Here is a 19373-nt window from a genome sequence, read left to right as displayed (position 1 = left end):
GGACATGCGGAAGTGAAGCGTTCTTCACTTGCGTTTCCGCATGCGGGTTGACAAGCGCTTTCCAAGCAATTTTAGCATCACTTGGAAAGTGCTTGTCAACTTGGTCACACTATATAAATCCATGCAACCAGCATGGATTTATATAGTGTGACCTGAGAGAATGTAAAAAAATAAATCTATACTTACCCTCCGATGGCCTGCGCTGTCTTGCTTCGCTCGGTCCCGGCCGCCGGCAGTGGTAGACTGAAGGACCTGCCAACGTCAGCGTCGTGTGACCCGTCACATGACTCTGACATCAGAGCAGGTCCTTCATTCCATCGCTAAGTGCCGGGAAGCAAGGAGGAGTGCACTGCGGGCCGCCAGAAGGTAAGTATATATTTATTTTTTATTTTATTCTTCTTTTTTTACAGCTTTTTTAATGGTACCTGGGTGTGGAGGAGAGTCTCCTGTCCTCCACAACTGGGTACCATCTGCACATTAGAACGTGCCAATTACGCAAGTATAGATGCAGTCTTTCGGAATTGGCGCGTACTAATGCAAGTCAATTGCAGCGAAAACGCAGCGCTTCCGCAAAATAATTGGTAGTGCTGCGTTTTTTCCGCAATGATAATCCGCACCGGAAATTAAATTTGCGGATTATCATTGGGGAACATTGCTGCCCTTCTACATGCAAAAACGCTGCGGAAAAGCATTAAAAACGCATCGTGGGCACACAGCCTAATAGTATGGGCGTCATCAATAGGCTGCAAGCCAGACAATGTGCATCACACATATCTGTGTGACTGGCGCCCTATGCAGACTCCATCGGTGTGCATGTATAATACTACACAGCCACTCCCTCCATGAAATGGTAGGTTAGTGAGTGGCTGTCTGCATCAGTATTTGGCACATGTGCTGGCCCCGCCTTTATCATTGAGGCTTGCTGCATCCTGCAGTGCATTGGTAATCTGACCTGGTGTTGGTAAGGCATTATCTTTTAGGCTATGTGCCCACGATGCAGAAATGCTCTGGATTTTTTCCTGAGCGTTTCTGCATCTCCTTGGCAGAAAAAACGCATGCGGATTGTACGGAAGTGAAGCGTTCTTCACAAGCATTTCCGCATGCGGGTTGTCAAGCGCTTTCCAAGCGATTTTAACATCACTTGGAAAGTGCTTGACAACTTGGTCACACCATATAAATCCATGCAACCAGCATGGATTTCTATAGTGTGACCGAAAGAATGGTAAAAAATAAATATATACTTACCTTCTGATGGCCCCCGGTGTCTTTATCCGATGCGTCCTGGCTTGCCGGCAGCTCGCGGTAGACTAAGGGACCTGCCATCGTCAGCGGTCGCGTGACCCCTCACATGACTAATTGACATCATGGCAGGTCCTTTTCAGACCATCGTGAGCTGCCAGCAAGCCAAGACGCATCGCTAAGGACACCGGGGGCCATCAGAAGGTAAGTATAATGTATATTTTTTATTTTATTCTTTTTTTTACAGGTTCTATGGTACCCGGATCCGGAGGAGAGTCTCCTCTTCTCCAAACCCGGGTACCATCCGCACATTGAAACGCATGGATTCCGCATCTGCAGATGCAATGATGCGGATTCCATGCGTTCCAATGTAAGTCAATGGCGGCGAACATGCCGCGCTTCCGCAAAATAATTGGTAGTGCTGCGGATTTTTCCGCAATGATAATCCGCAGCGGAAATTTCCGCAGCATGTGCACAGCACATGGGATTATCATTGGGGAACATGACAGACCTTCTACCAAGCGTTTAAGCGTTTCTGCAGCGGAATTGCCGCTGCGGAAACGCTTAAAAAACGCATAGTGGGCATACAGCCTTACTGTGATGTTTTTTGAAATTATGTCCAATGTTCACCATTTTTAATGTTTAGTGTTAGGACTCGCAAGTATGAGGACCCTTGACGTTTGGGTTGCGAGCTTCTGTATTTTGGCCAAAATATCGACCAACACCTCATGTGGTGTATTTATCTTCTACACTATTTTTCATCTTTTTTGCACATTTTTTTGCAGGATGAGGCCAGGCCTCTTTAGTGTTGGCTGGGGGAATTGGGGCGTCTGTCTTGTGGGGGTGCACGTATATAGTGCTGGGCAGCCCGCCTGATCTAATAGTATGGGTGTCATCAACAAGCTGCAAGCCAGAAACTGTGCACCACACTTATCTGTGTGACTGGCGCCCTATGCAGACTCCATCGGTGTGCATGTATAATACTAGACAGCCACCCCCCTCCATGAATTGGTAGGTTAGTGAGTGGCTGTCTGCATCAGTATTTTGCACATGTGCTGGCCCCGCCTTTATCATGGAGGCTTGCTGCATCTGGTGTTGGTAAGGCATTATCTTTTACAAAGGTTCTATTGGCCCAGATGTCACCGGGAAATATTTAAGTATTGCAGGTCTTGCACTACGTGCCAGTTAACCGACCCCACCTCTCACTTTTGAAGTCCCCTCGTGCCATTGCCCATTATTGAAGTGCCGTTCGAGAGAATTGCTATGGACTTGGTCAGTCCCCTGGTTGAATCTGCTTGTGGGCATCAATTTATATTGGTTATCCTGGACTATGCCACACGCTATCCTGAAGTGATTCCACTGAGAAACTCCTCCGCAAAGAATAAATCCCGTGAGTTGGTCCACGTTTTTTCCCCCCAACAGGCTTACCAAAGGGAGATACTCACTGACCAGGGAATTCCCTCTATGAGTAAGGTGATGAGGGAGTTATGCAAAGCCCTCCAAATCTCCCAACTGAGGACTTCAGTATACCATCCTCAGACGGATAGCCTAGTCGAAAGGTTTAACAAGACTCTGAAGAGTATACTGAGGAAGGACATAGAAAGGGACAGTAGAGACTGGGACTGTCTCCTACCGTATCTGTTGTTCTCCAACCGAAAGGTTTCACAGGCCTCTAGAGGGTTCTCGCCATTCGAACTTCTGTATGGCCGACATTCGCAGGGTCTTCTGGATGTCACAAAGGAAATCTGGGAAGCCGAATTCACGCCCCATAGGAGCGTCATCGAGCATGGTTGCTCTGATGCAGGAGAGGATTGTGAAGGTGATGCCCATTGTAAAAGAACATTTCCTCCAGGCACAAGAAGCTCATGCCAGAGTCTACAACCAGTCAGCCAGAGTGAGGCACTTCAATCCGGGAGACCGGAGTCCTCATGCTAATTACTACGGTGGAAAGTAAGTTCTTGGCCATGTGGCAAGGGTGGAAAAAGTGGGTGAAGCGAACTACAAGGTTCATCAACCGGGACGACGTAAGCTGTACCAGATATACCACATCAACCTCATCAAGCCGTGGCAAGACAGAGAGGCTGTGGAAGCTCCATGCTTGCTGGGCAAGCTAGAAGGTGACGTTGGAGGAGTCGCAATAGCGGAAACGCTAACGAAGGCCAAGAAACAGCAGTGTTGGGAGTTGATGCAGAAGAATAGGGATCTGTTCTCGGAATTGTCGGGCTGCACAAGGGTCATAGAACACAAGGTTCTGACGAAGCCACATGTGCGGGTGAACTTGAAGCCCTATCAGATACCTGAGGCCCGACAAGAGTTGATATCCAAAGAGGTAGCTTGTATGCTGAAGCTCAGTGTCATTGAAGAATCCAAGAGCAGTTGGTCGAGCCTGATTGTCTTGGTCCCAAATCCCAATGGTGAGTGGAGATTCTGCAATGACTATCGGAAGTTGAATGAGGTTTCCAAATTTGATGCATATCACATGCCACGCGTCGTCGAGCTGATCAAGAGGCTTGGGCCAGCAAGGCACATAACCACCTTGGATCTGACGGAGGGATATTGGCAGACCCCCATGGCACAGGTAGCCAAAGAGAAGACTGCGTTTTCTACACTGGACGGATGCTTCCAGTATGCCCGTATGCCGTTTGGACTGCAGGGGGCCCCTGCAAAATTCCAGAGAGCTATGGATTGCATCCTTGCATCCCATAAGCAATATGCTGCAACATACCTGAACAATATTATTATCTTCAGTCCAGACTGGGAGAGTCATCTGGAAAAGATTCAGGCTGTGTTTGATGCTCTGAGGAAGGTGGGGTTTTCAATAAACTCGAAGAAATGTGGCATGGGGAAATAAGAAGCCAAGTACTTCGGATATGTAATGGGTAGAGTCAAGATAAAACCCCAAAATATTAAAGTAGAAGCAATCCAAAATTGGCTGAGACCGGTGTCGAAAAAGCAAGTCAGAGCCTTCCTGGGAATCGTGGGATACTACAGGAAAATTCATCCCAAACTTCGCCATGATGGCCGCACCCCTGACTGACCTCCTTAAAGGGACAAAATCAGCCAAGGCCAAGTGGACAGCAGAGGCGGAGACGTCCTTTCAAAAGATGAAACTGGCTCTGTGTAGGCAACCGGTCCTGGTTGCCCCGGACTTCAAGAGTTTATACTCCAGACAGATGCCTCAGATGTCGTGTTAGCAGCAGTCCTTTCCCAGGAGATACACGGGGAGGAGCACCCTGTCCTCTACCCGAGTAGAAAGCTGTTCTACTGCGAGAAAAATTATTCGGTCATAGAGAAGGAACGCTCGGCTATAAAGTGTGCGGTGGACACCTTACCGTACTGTTAGGTCGAAAATTTAGATTATTATCCGACTATGCTCCACTCAGATGGATGAGGGAAAAAAGTGAAAAAATGCGAGAGTCACCCTCGGGTTTTTAGCCCTACAGGACTCCTACTTCCCTGTAGAACATAGAGCAGGGAAGCTACATGGTAATGCCGATGCTCTCTCGAGAATCCCCTGTCTGGTAGTAAAAGGTGTCAACCCCACAGGTTTAGGCGGGGGGGTATGTAAGGTGGCTAATGGTCGCGTAGTCCATGGGAGGTATGTGTCACAGAGATGGCTGGTCTGTGTGATGTAACCCGGAGTGTTTCTCTAGAGCACATAAGCACTAAGAAGATCGTTTGGTGCACCTGGGAGCCGGGTTACGGGTAGCTAGGAGAGAATGGGCGGGTCCAGCTACCCACATACCTCATCTCTGGGTGTGGTTAACAGCCTATAAAATGAAGGCTGTTGTTTGGCACATAGTCTGTGTGTTTGGAGGTAGAAGGCCTACTGTGTATGTTTGTCTTCAGACCAAGCCAAGACACTGGACGCTACCCCAGCTTGTGTGCCACACAGGCCTGGCTAAGTAGAGACCTGCTAAGGACATTTACTTTGTTTGCCTGATCTAAAGGCTATTTGCTTTTCTGTTTGGCTTCTGGGTTTATGAAGTAATAAACCCACATGAAATTTAAGAACATGCCTCCTGTTTTCCTCCTATTGTGCCCCAGTGAGTAAATCCCCTACAATATGTATAAAGGAAAGGGTATGGTACTCAGAGAATGTTTCAATAATTCGCCTCAATGCATTTTCCCAACAGGTTCATTAGGAGGCTTGATACAGGGATGATAATTCATGATGTTCAACATAGCGTGCCTAATAGCCAGGTGTCCATGTTTAAATATCCCACTTCATCCAAAACCCCTCCCAGACTATGAGGCTCATTCCCATTCCTAGAGGTGAATTGTCACAGGATATACAGAATAGAGTCTGTCTACAATAATATACTGCACCTACGCTACTTCTCATGAGCTAGAGGTTCGATAATGTCCATCACCTAGTGTGCATGTCCGGAAGTGACGTGCTTTATGCTGAAACACCAGATAAACTGATTGCCGCCGTGAAACTCGTACCTGTGACTGCGCATGCCCGTAGTCATCATTCCATCTAGGATCATTGGCCACAAATGTGCATGCCCATATGTCTGCGTTCCACACCGGAGTGCATATGGTATTGGATTGCATTCCACCAACAGAAAAATCCTCTGAGATCAGTATCATGGGAGACTAAAAACAAGTATTGCACATCCTTCCATCATGCAATCGGCATGTGGATCTACTTTATCACTACAAAATATATGGTATGGTGGCCCACAGTATACTCCTAAATGGTCATATTTGACCCCTATTGCATAATTAGAGATACACAAGGAACACCACACTTGTTAGTTACTAAATAGTATAATTGGGATATAACTGATAAGAAATAATTCTGATATAGAAGCTCAGATCTCTTGATGAAGTAAAACAATATGTGAACCTCGTTCACAGGGAACTGAGTAGCAATGGGTAGAGTATAAAATCCTAAAATGTAATCCAGAATGGGGCTGTATTCATACAAAACAGGCATAGGAAATTTGCTCATTGAGTCCCTTAGGGGCTAGTGAATCCAGTCTGGAAATACATTCACTTTCTTTTTTGAGGATACATCTATTAAGATCACCACCTCTCACATTGGGTTTAACCACCTCAATGATGCAAAAGGAGATGTCTCTTGTTTCACCTCAATGTGCACTGTTCATGTGTCTCAGTGTCTCACTAATGGGGTGTCCCAATGTCACGCCAGGTGTGAGTGCAACACAGAGGAGAAAGGGAAAGGGAGTCCAGACCCTATGGAAAAGGGGGAAGAGGTGACCTCCTAATCTGGACTAGCATCACCCTGTCTCCCCCTAACGTCTCTATACAGCCTCCGCAGCTGTCGCCCATCACATGCCTCGCCCAACTATCCCTGTCGTAAGGCTATAGCTGGGGGTGGAAGGAGATGAGCACTAGTCAACCTCCGCTAGCACTCTAAAGACAAAAGGGAAAGACAACACAGGGGAATTAAAACTTTGCTTTAGAAGAAACTCCAACAGGGCACACGGCCTCAAGACCCCAAAGAGGACGTGATACTGCTTCAGCCAAGTTCCAAGTAGAAATGAGTATACCCGGCGACGCCAACATAGACACACCAGGTATATATACACCCAGACTAAATGGAGGTAGAATCTGGGTCCTAAACACAGCCTCTCATCTAGGCAGCTGTCTGCATTGCCAAACGTGGAGATCTCCTGCAAACCCCTGCAGGGCGACTGTCTGTCACCTCTGACACACCCGTGACACCCAACCATGGCGTATTTCGCCCAAATGCTCCCCCCCCCCCCCCGACACTCCTCTTAGACTGCCTCTTGGTCGTGCTTACATAACCTAGGAGGTAGGTGCATGTGGCCACATATACAAGTATACAAGGTTTTACAGTTGGAATAATCCCTCTGGAAAGAGGTTTCACCTGTAGAGGAACTCGAGAAAGATTTACATGGTCTCATCCAATTACATGTACAACTTTCTACACATCTAAAGAAACCAGATTCTTCTATCCAGCCATGTCCCCTTGGGTGCAGTTTTTTTTAGAAACTATGCACTAAACGGTCCCTAATTGACTAACCCTTTCTGAAAGTTATTGTGGGAGCAGTTCACAAAGCACCCTCAGGTCCAGGTCAGCCACAAGTACATCCTAGTGTTTTCTGAGGATATTAAAGATATGGTCACAAGTTCCTATTACTTGTGTTATCCCATATTTTTCTTGGCGTCTTGGTTAGGTATGTAGAAGTGTCTCTCTCTCCTGTTTTTCAGCAAACAATCGTGCGGAATCCAAAATGTACTTTGGATACCTTTTTCCCTGAATCTGGTGTTCATGTCTATTGCCTGTATATTAATATCTGTGACATTAGAGCAGTTTCTTCTCAACTGTAAAACATTGGCCCTTGGATATTTTTTTTTTTTTTAGTAGGATGCAGTGGTGGCTATCCCACTTTAATAGTTTATGGTAGATGAGTGTCCCTAGGGTCCAAACCAGGGCTGTGGAGTCGGAGTCGGTGCCCATTTTGGTGGATTCGGTATAAAATGGACCCACTCCGACGCCTAAAATATATAATAAATTGGGTACAGTAGTTCAATGCAGTTTGTGAGGAATATTTTTTCATAAGAATTTGGGAAAGTTATGAAATGTCCTAGAATCATAGAATGGTAGAGTTGGAAGGGACCTCCTGGGTCATCTGGTCCAACCCCCTGCTCAAAGCAGGATTCACTAAATCATCTCAGACAGATGTCTGTCCAGCCTCTGTTTGAAGACGTCCATTGAAGGGGAACTCACCACCTCTCGTGGCAGCCTGTTCCACTCATTAATCACCCTAACTGTCAAAAAGTTTTTTCTAATATCTAATCTGTGTCTCCTCCCATTTAGTTTCATCCCATTGCTTCTAGTCTTTCCTTGTGCAAATGAGAATAAAGATGATCCTTCTAAAATGTGACAGCCCTTGACATATTTGTAGACAGCTATTCAGTCTTCTCCCAGTCTTCTTTTTTGCAAGCTAAACATTCCCAAATCCTGCAACCTTTCCTCATAGGACATGGTTTGCAGACCAGTCACCATTCTGGTCGCTCTTCTCTGAACTTGCTCCAGTTTGTCTATGTCTTTTTTAAAATGTGGTGCCCAAAACTGTACACAGTATTCCAGATGAGGTCTGACCAAAGAGGAGTAAAGACCGATAATGACTTCACGTGATCTAGACTGTATGCTTCTGTTAATACATCCCAGAATTGTATTTGCCTTTTTTGCTGCTGCATCACACTGTTGACTCATGTTCAGTCTATGATCTATTAGTATACCTAAGTCTTTTTCACATGTACTGTTGCTTAGCTCTATTCCTCCGATTCTGTATATGCTTTTTTCATTTTTATTGCCCAGATGTAGTACTTTGCATTTTTCCCTGTTAAAAAACATTCTGGTTGCTGCCCACTGCTCCAGTTTATTTAGGTCTTTTTGAATCCTCTCTCTCTCTTCTCTAGTATTAGCTATCCCTCCTAGCTTTGTGTCATCAGCAATTTAATCAGTTTACCCTCAATTCCTTGATCTAAATCATTGATAAAGATGTTGAACAATACAGGTCCCAGGACAGAGCCCTGTGGTACCCCACTTGAGACATTCATCCAGCTGGCTGTGAAGCCATTTACAACCACCCTTTGAGTCCGATCACTAAGCCAGTTATGAATCCACCTAACAGTTGCCTGGTCCATTGCATACTTGGTCATTTTTTCAATAAGGATGGTGTGAGATACTTTGTCAAATGCTTTGCTGAAGTCAAGATATACTATATCTACAGCATTTCCCTGATCCACCCAGTCAGTGATTCTGTCATAGAAGGAAATTAAGTTAGTCTGACATGACTTGTTAGTTACAAACCCATGCTGACTCTGGTTAATCACTTCATTCTTATCCATGTACTTACATACATGTTGTTTAATAATTTGTTCAAAGATCTTTCCTGGTATAGAAGTCAGACTCACCGGCCTATAGTTCCCTGGGTCCACCTTCTTCCCCTTTTTGAAGATAGGAACAACATTTGCTCTTCTCCAGTCTTCTGGGACTTCTCCTGTTCTCCAAGAATTTTCAAAGATTATGGAGAGTGGTTCTAAAATTTCTTCTACGATCTCCTTCAGTACTCTGGGGTGTAATTCATCTGGACCTGGAGACTTGAACTCATTTATGTTAGCTAAATATTCCCTCACAATCTCTCTGTTTACAGATAACTTGGATTCTTCTATTCCTTTAAAAGGACAGTGAAGATCAGTTGATGTTACATTTTCTTTCTGAGAGAAAACAGATGCAAAATAGGAATTAAAAAGTTCGGCCTTCTCAACATCCTCTCTTACCATTTCTCCATTTTCATCCTGTAAAAATCCTATAAATGTCTTGCCTATTCCTGATCTAAGAGTCTAGACTTTTAGCTGAGAAAAGCCTTAGTTACTTACCGGTAACGGGATTTTTCGGAGCCCATGACAGCACCACGAGAGAGAGGATCCGCCCTTCAAGGACAGGAAACCTACAGGTTAAAAAGGGCGGCACCTCTCTCTCGCCTCAGTTTAGTTAACAGAGCATGAGAGGACCGCCAAGGTTAGTTACAATAAACACATCATTACATTAAGTACATTACTTTCACCAACTTCTCCCAAAGGTGCACAAAACAAAGGAAAGCCAACTCTACGGGAGTGCAAAACACCAGTGAAGGGAGGGAATATACGGATGCTGTCATGTGCTCCGAAAAATCCCGTTACCGGTAAGTAACTAAGGCTTTATTCGTTCTCCCATGACAGCACCACGAGAGAATTACAGAGACGAAAGGAAATTAGGGAGGGATCACCGCTTGAAGCACCCTTCTCCCAAAGGTGAGATCAGCAGAGACACCCAGGTCCAATCTATAATGCCTATAAAAGGTAGAAGGAGAAGACCAAGTGGCAGCCTTACATATCTCTTCGATGGAAAGCCCCGTTTTCTCCGCCCAGGAGGTTGCTATCGCTCTGGTGGAATGAGCTCTCAACCCCTCCGGAACCTCCTTATTCCCTGAGGAGTAGGCGAGGGATATGGCCTCTCTAATCCATCTTGCAATCGTAGACTTTGAGGCCTTACAACCCTTTCTAGCCCCCTGATGGCATATAAATAGGGAATTATCCTTCCTAAAACTGCGTGAAATCTGTAGGTATTTGAGTACGCACCTCCTCACGTCTAAAGTGTGTAGCCTCTCCTCTTTTTGATTTTTGGGGGGAAAGCAAAAGGTTGGGAGAACTACCTCCTGAGTTCTATGGAACCGAGTGACTACTTTTGGAAGAAAGGCTGGGTCAGGTTTTAATACAATCCTATCATCCAGAATCTGAGTAAATGGCGGACATATGGAAAGAGCCTGTATGTCACTCACTCTTCTGGCTGAAGTCAGGGCCACTAACAGGGCTGTTTTTAGGAGAATAATTTTTGGGGAGGCTAAATCTAGGGGCTCGAAGGGAGGATTAGTTAAGGCCTCTAGGACCAAATTCAAATCCCAGGGAGAGGATTTTGCTTTGATAATGGGTCTACACCTAAAGGAAGCTTTTATAAATCGTGCTATCCAATAATTAGCTGCAATATCGGAAGAAAACAAAGCTCCCAAAGCCGACACCTGTACTTTTAAGGTAAGCCCCAATTCTAAGCCCCGCTGCAGAAACTCTAGTATTTTCCCAATAGGGGGCCCCTCCTCTGATTTAAATTCAGTAAATGATAAAAACTTCCTCCAGGTCCTAGCATAAATGCGGGTGGTAACGGGTTTTCTGCTAGACAAGAGAGTATTTACTACATTTGTGGGGAATCCCTTGTTGGTTAACAGCACCCTCTCAAATTCCACGCCGTCAAATGGAGACTCGAGGCTGGAGTATGGGAAACCGGACCCTGTGTGAGAAGGTCTGGAATCTCCGGAAGGATCCAGGGATCTGATATGGATATTTTTCGGAGACAAGGGAACCACGGTCTTTTGGGCCAAAAGGGGCATGAGTATTACTCTGGCCCTGTCTGCCCTGATCTTCCTTATAACTGCTGGAAGCAGGATCATGGGAGGAAATGCATATGTCAGAGGGAATTTCCTGGGAACCATAAAGGCGTCCACTGTCAGGGGTTCTTCTCTGGGGTCTAGGGAACAGAATGTTGTCACCTTCCGGTTGCATTTCGTCGCAAATAAGTCCACTGTCGGAAGACCCCACATTGCCACAATTCTGGAGAAGATTTGAGGATTCAAGGACCATTCTCCCTCTTTTATGGAAATATGGCTTAGGAAATCCGCTGTGACGTTTTCTTTCCCTTTTAGATGAATAGCCGAAAGGGAGAGACAATGATATTCTGAAGAAGTCTGTCCGCTACCCTCATTAAGTCTCTTGAGCGGGTTCCCCCTTGGTGATTTATATAAGCTACCGAGACTTGATTGTCCGAGAGTATACGGACATGCTGGCCCTGTAAGGAACTTGTTGAACGCATAATCCACCGCCAAAAGCTCCTTTACATTTGATGACAACTGTATCTCACTCCTTGACCAGGTCCCCTGAACTAAGTTCCCATTGAAGTGAGCTCCCCAACCTGCAGCACTCGCATCTGTAGTTAAGACTGCCATCGGCTTACACTCCCAGGGGACCCCCCTAGAAAGATTATCGTGTCATAACCACCAATGAAGGGAATGTATGGCCCGAGGACACAGGGTAAACTCACGGTCTAAATGTCCTTCTAGGACTGAGTTGTTATACAATACATCCCACTGAAGAGCCCTTGAATGAAATTGTGACCAACGAACTGCGGAAAAACTCGAGGTTAAGGTCTCTAATAACGACATGGCTTTACGGAGTGACATAGAGGGTTTATCCATACACTGTCTTACCAAACCCTGGATTCTTGTGATTTTTTCTTCAGATAAATAACATAACCGTTTTTTAGAATCTAACATGACCCCCAGATACTGCTGAGCTTTGAGTGGAGTTAATCTAGATTTTTCCAAATTTAGAAACCACCCCAAGCCCTCCAAGACAGACATGGTCACCCGAAGGTGGGCCTCGCATTGAACAACAGAGTTTCCCACTATCAGGAGATCATCTAGGTAAGGGATTATTAGAATGTCTCTTTCTCTTATATGGGCCATAACCTCTGCCATTAATTTGGTGAAAATTCGCGGGGCTATTGCTAACCCAAAGGGAAGTGCAGTGTACTGAAAGTGTTTAACCCCCCCTCAATTTCAATGGCCAGCCTCAGGTATTTCTGATAGTAACTATGAATGGGAATATGGTAATGCGCATCCTTGAGATCGAGAACTACCATATAACAGTGGGGAAAAAGCAACTTTATTACTGTTTTCAAGGATTCCATTTTGAAAGTGTCTACTTTAAGGAAGCTATTTAAGGATTTTAGATTTATAATTGTCCTGAAACTCCCATCCGGTTTTGGGACCAAGAAGAGCGGGGAGTAGAATCCGAGACCCTTTTCTGAATCCGGAACCTCAATCAGGACGTTTTTCCTTATTAAGACTTGAATTTCCGATACGAGGGCAGTCTGGCATTCTGGGGAGGAACTAGAGGGAACAATCATGAATCTCTTGTGAGGAAAAGCTTGAAATTGAAATTTTAGACCATATTTAATCAGGCTCAAAATCCAATTACTATGAGAAATCTGTTCCCAAGCTGGGGAAAATAATGACAATCTCCCTCCCACCTGGGCTGATTGTGCATTCCCTGGCTTCTGCTGATTTTTTGGAGATGAACCAAAGAGAAGGCCTCTACCTTTTCGACCTCTTTCTTCGGACTTGTCCGGTTCCCTGAAGAATCTTCTTCGGATGAATTTTCTTTTACGAAACGATCTCTTAAAGGAGGGTAGAGGTACTGATGGAAAACACTTCTTAGGATCTCCGGCCTTCTCCAATAATTCGTCCATAGTCTGGCCAAAGAGATATTCCCCTTCGCAAGGGATTGCACACAGCCTGGACTTTGTCTGTACATCCCCAAGCCAGCATTTAATCCATAGCGCTCGTCGAGCCGCATTTGACAGAGCTGATGACTTTGCTGCGAATCTGACTAAGTCCGCAGACGCATCAGCAAGAAAGGCCGCTGCACCCTGAATCAGTGGAAGGGAAGAAATAATCTCCTTCCTAGAGACACCATCCCTTAGCTGACTGTTTAACTGTTCCAGCCAAACCATCAGGGCTCTAGATGTGCAGGTGGCTGCTACTGCTGGTCTCAGTGCTCCTGCAGCTGTCTCCCATGCACCTTTTAAGAAGGTATCGGCTCGTCTGTCCAGGGGGTCTTTTAATGCTCCCATGTCATCAAACGGGAGGGAAGTCTTTTTTGCCGCTTTAGCGACAGCAACGTCCAGCTTTGGTGCTTTTGACCAAGAGGAACATATGGCATCCTCAAATGGGTACCTCCTCTTGAAAGATGGAGGAACACTGCCCTTCCTGTCGGGTTTTTTCCACTCTCTATCATTGAGGTCTTTTACTCTTGTATTCACGGGAAAACGTTTTCTCTTTTTCTGACCTAATCCACCAAACATTAAGTCCTCCACAGACTTTTCTGCCCTCATGTCTACAATGCCCATGGTAGACCGGACAGCTTTTACCAAGGCATCAACCTCCTGCAGAGGAAAACACTGTCTATCCGATTCACTATCAGAAGAAGAGAGAGCGGAGGAGGAAATGTCAGATATCTGGACCCGGCTCAGGTTCCCGAGAAATATGAGTAGATTCTGAGCCTTGCAAAGCCTTGCCTATTTCCTCTCTAATTAAAGTCTTTAGGTCCAGGGACAACCCAGGGGTTTCCTCCGCCATTACTTTGTTAATACACAGCTGGCACAATTTCTTATTATATGCATCTGGGAGCGGATTGCTGCATAAGGCACATTCTTTATGTTTCGTTTTAGCTGAACATTTCTTGCTCTGAAAGAGGAGTTTATAGAAAGAAAAAAGGAGGAGGAAACTATTAGTAGAACTTCCACGAAGATTCCACTTACCCCACAGAATATCTGGTACCGTAGAAGCAGAAGAATCCATCATAAAAGGCGGGGAATCACGCTGAACCGGATTATGTTTTCTGCTCTTAGTGGTGAATGACTAGACCCAGACCGGGAATAACGTTGCACCACCAGTTGTGAGGGCTCCCCAGAGGGCTGCTCCTGCAGCAGCTGCTCTTGCTGAGGTGAAAGCTGCTCCTATGAATCTCCCATGTCTACCAAGGTAACAATGGGCTGGGAAGCACCTTTGTATGTTGCCAGGACTCTTTTATACTGGCCATGCCAGGTACCATGTGTGGGTTTTTTTCTTTTTTAGAACCCAGGAGGGAGTCAATTGTTCCCACGTGGTTCCCCCCCCCAGGTGGGCTCACCGCCGCCTGCCCAGCTGACGTTGTCCTCCTCGTGGCTTCGGCGTCCTCATGCTCGCGCGCACTTCCTGGTTGCGCGCGCGAGCTCCGCCCACTTCCGGTGACGTCCCCGACGCACCGGAAATACGTCACAGGGCCGCGCCTGTCACGTGCCCCGCCGGCGCGGCCCGGATCTCCTGCCTCGTACTGCCTGCCGCAACGCACATGGAGGTGCCCCAATGAGCCCTGCCGTGGCGTCTCCAGAGGCCCAGGACAGACAGCTCCATCCAACGCCCTGTGGCTCCCTCTGGGGCAAGAGACCATCTTCTGCAGATAAGCCTGCGAGGTCTCCCATCATGGACAGGAAACCTAAACTGAGGCGAGAGAGAGATGCCGCCCTTTTTAACCCGTAGGTTTCCTGTCCTTGATGGGCAGATCCGCTCTCTCGTGGTGCTGTCATGGGAGAACGAATAAAATGTGTCCTACTGTAAATCACTTAAACATGAGCCATGTATGAGGGAGTCGGAGTCATGAAGTCGGAGACGGTGTCATGGAAATTTAGGAGTAGGAGTCAAAGGTTTGGCTTACCGACTCCACAGCCCTGGCTCCCATCCCGTACTTTCTTGATTGGTACATCAAGGAAAGGCAACTGGTAATAATTAAACTCTGATATAAATCTAAGGGCCACTCTATGGATATTGAGTTCCCTGACAAATTAAAGAAATTGTTCACTCGTCCTTGACCAGATGATAAAAATGTTGTCAATATATCTATATCATACCCCAATATATGGTTGCCACTACTTATAATCATCACTGAGTATTTTGGTTTCCTCCCACCAGCCCAGGAATAGATTAGCAGATGAGGGGGTACAGGGGCTCCCCATCGCAGTACCCCTGAGCTCGTTTAAGTACTTCCTGTCAAAAAGTAAGACGTTATGAGTAAGAATGAATTTTAAAAGATCCTCCATGAAGTCATTATGTCTACTACACTCTATTGATATCGATTTCAATAAACATCTTAAGCCACTGATATCATCCTCATGCGATATATTACTGTACAAAGCCTCGATATCTAGTAAGGCCTGCTCCCCTACATGCATGTATACATGCTCGAGGGTATATGTAGGGGAGCAGGCAGAGGGAAAACCAACTCCAGAGGGATTATTCCAACTGTAAAACCTCAGGACTTATTCCAACTGCAGGACCTCAGGCGGTACTGTGGGAACATTATACTGTGTGGGGGCATCATCCATACTGCATAAGGGGCATAATGGGGGCATTACATTGTGGGGGGGCATCATACATACTGCATAAGGGGCATAATGGGGGCATTACACTGTGTGGGGGCATCATACATACTGCATAAGGGGCATAATGGGGGCATTACACTGTGTGGGGGCATCATACATACTGCATAAGGGGCATAATGGGGGCATTACACTGTGTGGGGGCATCATACATACTGCATAAGGGGCATAATGGGGGCATTACACTGTGTGGGGGCATCATACATACTGCATAAGGGGCATAATGGGGGCATTACACTGTGTGGGGGCATCATACATACTGCATAAGGGGCATAATGGGGGCATTACACTGTGTGGGGGCATCATACATACTGCATAAGGGGCATAATGGGCGCATTACACTGTGTAACTTACCTGTGGCACCTAACAGGTGTTGGCAATAACTAAATCAGCCAGTTAACATGGATTAAAGTTGACTCAACCTCTGTCCTGTGTCCTTGTGTGTACCACATTGAGCATGGAGAAAAGAAAGAAGACCAAAGAACTGTCTGAGGACTTGAGAAACCAAATTGTGAGGAAGCATGAGCAATCTCAAGGCTACAAGTCCATCTCCAAAGACCTGAATGTTCCTGTGTCTTCCGTGCAGTGTCTTCAAGAAGTTTAAAGCCCATGGTACTGTAGCTAACCTCCCTAGATGTGGACAGAAAAGAAAAATTGATGAGAGATTTCAACGCAAGATTGTGCGGATGGTGGATAAAGAACCTCGACTAACATCCAAACAAGTTCAAGTTGCCCTGCAGTTCGAGGGTACAACAGTATCAACCCGTACTATCCGTCGGCGTCTGAATGAAAAGGGACTGTATGGTAGGATACCCAGGAAGACCCCACTTCTTACCCCGAGACATAAAAAAGCCAGGCTGGAGTTTGCCAAAACTTACCTGAGAAAGCCTAAAACGTTTTGGAAGAATGTTCTCTGGTCAGATGAGACAAAAGTAGAGCTTTTTGGGAAAAAGCATCAACATAGAGTGTACAGGGAAAAAAAAGAGGCATTCAAAGAAAAGAACACGGTCCCTACAGTCAAACATGGCGGAGGTTCCCTGATGTTTTGGGGTTGCTTTGCTGCCTCTGGCACTGGACTGCTTGACCGTGTGCATGGCATTATAAAGTCTGAAGACTACCAACAAATTTTGCAGCATAATGTAGGGCCCAGTGTGAGAAAGCTGGGTCTCCCTCAGAGGTGATGGGTCTCTCTCAGAGGTCATGGGTCTTCCAGCAGGACAATGACCCAAAACACACTTCCAAAAGCACTATAAAATGGTTTGAGAGAAAGCACTGGAGACTTCTAAGGTGGCCAGCAATGAGTCCAGACCTGAATCCCATAGAACACCTGTGGAGAGATCTCAAAATGGCAGTTTGGAGAAGGCACCCTTCAAAATTTCAGGGACCTGGAGCAGTTTGCCAAAGAAGAATTGTCTACAATTCCAGCAGAGCATTGTAAGAAACTCATTGATGGTTACCGGAAGCGGTTGTTCGCAGTTATTTTGGCTAAAGGTTGTGCAACCAAGTATTAGGCTGAGGGTGCCAATACTTTTGTCTGGCCCATTTTTGGAGTTTTGTGTGAAATGATCAATGATTTGATTTTTGCTTCATTCTCTTTTGTGTTTTTTCATTGAAGACAAATTAAATGAAGATAATAATACCAAAGAATTTGTGATTGCAATCATTTTCAGGAAGAAATTGAGTATTATCTGACAGAATTGCAGGGGTGCCAATACTTCTGGCCACCACTGTACATACTGCATAAGGGTCATAATGGGGGCATTACACTGTGTAGGGGCGTCATACATACTGCATAAGGGGCATAATGGGGGCATTACACTGTGTGGGGGCATCATACATACTGCATAAGGGGCATAATGGGGGCATTACACTGTGGGGCATCATACATACTGCATAAGGGGTATAATGGGGGCATACTGTGTGGGGGCATCATACATCCTGCATAAGGGGCATAATGGGGGCATTACACTGTGTGGGGGCATCATACATCCTGCATAAGGGGCATAATGGGGGCATCATACATCCTGTATAAGGGGCATAATGGGGGCATTACACTGTGTGTGGAGCATCATACATACTGCATAAGGGGCATAATGGGGGGCATTACACTGTGTGGGGGCATCATACATCCTGCATAAGGGGCATAATGGGGGCATTACACTGTGGGGGGCATCATACATCCTGCATAAGGGGCATAATGGGGGCATTATACTGTGGGGGGCATCATACATCCAGCATAGGGGCATAATGGGGGCATTACACTGTGTGGGGGCCTCATACATCCTGCATAGGGGCATAATGGGGGCATTACACTGTGTGGGGCATCATACATACTGTATAAGGGGCATAATGGGGGCATTACACTGTGGGGGGCATCATACATCCTGCATAAGGGGCATAATGGGGGCATTACACTGAGGGGGGGCATCATACATCCTGCATAAGGGGCATAATGGGGGCATTACACTGTGTGGGGGCATCATACATCCTGCATAAGAGGCATAATGGGGGCATTACACTGTGTGGGGGCATCATACATAGTGCATAAGGGGCATAATGAGGGCATTACACTGTGGGGGGCATCATACATCCTGCATAAGGGGCATAATGGGGGCATTACACTGTGTGGGGGCATCATACATAGTGCATAAGGGGCATAATGAGGGCATTACACTGTGGGGGGCATCATACATCCTGCATAAGGGGCATAATGGGGGCATTACACTGTGGGGCCAGTAAAGGGGTCCTGTACTATGAGAACAATACGTTTCCTCCCTTCCTGTCTCCATAGTTGGGTCGTATGTATCTATTACAGGAAACAGAACAAAAACCTTATGATTCTTATAAAGGGGCAGCACAAGACCCCTAAAGAGTCTCCGTGCTGAAGGGGTTAATGCCCCCTGCGCCCAGTAATGGGGTCTCCACATACCTCCACCTGCAGAGCCGCCACCACATATATGGCTGCTCTGTGCGCACAGGAGCTGTGATGAGGTCACAGGAGGGGAGGAGTCAGGGGTCACATGATCAGGGGCCTCAGTGGATGCAGGACTCTGCTGTGCTGGTTGTCATGGTGCTGGAGGAGCTGAAGTTTATGTGTGGGGTCAGGAGGGGTTTACAGTGTGGATGTAGCAGAGCCGCGTGTGTACGAGGTGTACGGAGCAGAGCCGCGTGTGTACGAGGTGTACGGAGCAGAGCCGCGCGTGTACGAGGTGTACGGAGCTGAGCCGCGTGTGTACGAGGTGTATGGAGCGGAGCCGTGTGTGTACGAGGTGTACGGAGCGGAGCCGCGTGTGTACGAGGTGTACGGAGCGGAGCCGTGTGTGTACGAGGTGTACGGAGCGGAGCCGTGTGTGTACGAGGTGTACGGAGCGGAGCCGCGTGTGTACGAGGTGTACGGAGCAGAGCCGCGTGTGTACGAGGTGTACGGAGCAGAGCCGCGTGTGTACGAGGTGTACGGAGCAGAGCCGCGTGTGTATGAGGTGTACGGAGCGGAGCCGCGTGTGTACGAGGTGTACGGAGCGGAGCCGCGTGTGTACGAGGTGTACGGAGCGGAGCCGCGTGT

At 46.6% G+C, this 19373-nt stretch overlaps 1 protein-coding gene across 1 annotated transcript in view; it reads right to left on the bottom strand.

Annotated features, from left to right (window-relative positions):
- The window catches only part of LOC141192455 (uncharacterized), a 48465-nt gene extending 29638 nt beyond the window's left edge, over positions 1-18827 (bottom strand). The window contains exons 1-3 of the mRNA XM_073661988.1: positions 18741-18827; positions 16166-16441; positions 9160-9462 (exon numbers count right to left, since the gene is read on the bottom strand). The gene's annotated coding sequence lies outside the window, so the exon portion shown is untranslated. The remainder of the gene's footprint in view (positions 1-9159; positions 9463-16165; positions 16442-18740) is intronic.
- Between the last annotated feature and the right edge of the window lie 546 nt (positions 18828-19373).

The sequence above is a fragment of the Phyllobates terribilis genome, unplaced genomic scaffold (genome assembly GCF_046119375.1).
Source record: "Phyllobates terribilis strain yellow unplaced genomic scaffold, ASM4611937v1 Scaffold_61__1_contigs__length_8056638, whole genome shotgun sequence".
NCBI lineage: Eukaryota > Metazoa > Chordata > Amphibia > Anura > Dendrobatidae > Phyllobates > Phyllobates terribilis.
Note: the sequence above shows the minus strand (reverse complement) of the source record. Positions and strands in the feature narration are given on the sequence as shown.